Genomic DNA, 2,092 nt, shown 5'->3' with positions numbered 1-2,092 from the left:
CGATCCCTGAATATTTTATATTTAAAAACATATATGTATCCTATATATACAAATAGTAAAAAAAAATTATAAAATGATATAACACACTTATAATCCTAGCTGTTGAGGAGACTGAAGCTAGAAGATTAAAAAGCCAGAAGATTAAAAAGATAAAAAAGTTTGAGGCCAGCCTGGGCAGTTTAGGAAGGCCTTGTCTCACAATAAAGAATTTTAAAAATAAAGAATTTAAAATACAGTTGTTCTTTTAAGTTTTAGATCAAACATGTATAAAGTGCATGGATGTTTCTTTAATGTTGGTTGGCATAAACTGTATATTTGAAGGCTCACTATCATGATAACTTTTAATATTTTTTTAAAGAGACAATATGGTATTTGGGGCTTTATCACTGAGACATAAGTTGGATGGTCTATGGGGAAACAAATGGTGGACGCCAGGGCTCCTCCTGTGTGCAGAAGCGTTTTCTCAGTCACTTATCTGAAAGGATGCTAGCCCCCTTCTGGCTATTATTTCCCCTAATCTGTAATACACACTACTATAGGTCAGTTCTTTATGGTTTTAGAATGACCTGCCAAGAGAATAAGGATCTCTATGCCGGGGAGATAGCTCAGTAGAATAAGCGCTTGCCTGGCAAGTTCAGGGTCCTGAGTTCAATCCCTGGTACCACAAAAAAAAAAAAGAAAAGAAAAGAAAAGAAAAAAATAAAAGAAAGAAAGAGAATAAGGACTTCTAAATGTTTAGAAAAGAATCCACTGTTTTCAAAACACTAATCTTTGTGTCAAAACATTTTAAATACACCATTGTCTTAGAAAAAATATTCATTTACAAACTTAACACCTCCACCACAAGGCCTAAGGTGCTAAATTGACTTCCCTGAGCCTGTTTCCTCACCTGTAAAGTCAAGAATCCCTGCTCTGTATTGGTGAGGGCACCGAATGTGTCTATCATGAACATGCTTTATTAACTGATATGTAAAATAAATCATTAATTACCCCCAATCGAACCTCTCAGGTATTTGTTTAGGTCATAGGGGCTTTATGACAGAATTCATGACAAGTGTCCTATGAGACATCCTGTAAGAGAAAGCAGAGTGAAGGAATAAAGTTTTTATTACTAGAAGGGACCTAAGAGATTTTCTTTTCCTTTTTTAAGCGAAATCTTACATTCATTTAAAAAAAAAAAAAAAAAAAAGAGTAGCCCTACAAAGTGAGTGTAAGCCAAAGATAGGAAAAGAAGTCCTTCTTTTAGAGTGCAGAGTGAGCCGGTGAAAAGACTCCCAGGGACGGGCCCAGATCGGCTAGTTCGCATGCATGTTACAGATGAAGAAATTAAGGCAAAGAGAGCGAGTATATCTTATCCAAGATCATGCAATAAATTGGTAACACAAAAACAATTATGGCCCATCCCAGCCATAGATGATCTTAACAGTTCTGGCAATATTTGAGCAGAAGAAGTGCCTCAGTTATGGGGAAGAAAAATGTATTAAACATTAAAAACAAAAAATGTAGTGTTTTCAAGAATGCATTAATAACCTAGACATAGTTAGGAAAGTGGGAGCAAGTTAAGGGAATCCCTGAATTTGTAATCTTTACTTGAATAAATTAACGACCTCTTGACCTCTGAGAACAATCCTTCTAGTTCACATCTCTGGGTATATTTTAAATAGGTAATACATTTTCCTGCCGTATTGTTTTTAAAACAAACAAAAACCCAAGGCACACCACAAAAAAAGGCTTTTCTCTTCCCCCACTCCCAGTTCCCGCAGGCGAAGTGGTTTTCTGTTGTAGTCTAGCTAGTGCGAGCAAAGGCGTACTTACACACTGAAGGCTTTGATGCGGCCATTCAATTTACATTTTAAAAAACACACCCAGCCACTGAAGCCGAGTGGCCACTGTAGTGTAAGGCCTCCTGGGCTTTGAGGAAGTGAGCTCCAGTGTTGCTTCGAGCCTACTCCCCAAGTCTCAGGATTATCCAACTCTTCTTCAAGTCATCTTTAGGGTATCAAGTACTTTTAAGTAGAAGCACTTGAAGATCAAGGTACTAGCTGATTTCTAGGAGGTGAAATGAGAAACAGTCGTTTGAAAGGGAGAGACT

The sequence above is a fragment of the Octodon degus genome, unplaced genomic scaffold (genome assembly GCF_000260255.1).
Source record: "Octodon degus isolate 3935 unplaced genomic scaffold, OctDeg1.0 scaffold00059, whole genome shotgun sequence".
NCBI lineage: Eukaryota > Metazoa > Chordata > Mammalia > Rodentia > Octodontidae > Octodon > Octodon degus.
The sequence above is the reverse complement of the archived record's forward strand: the minus strand, read 5'-3'. Positions refer to the sequence as shown.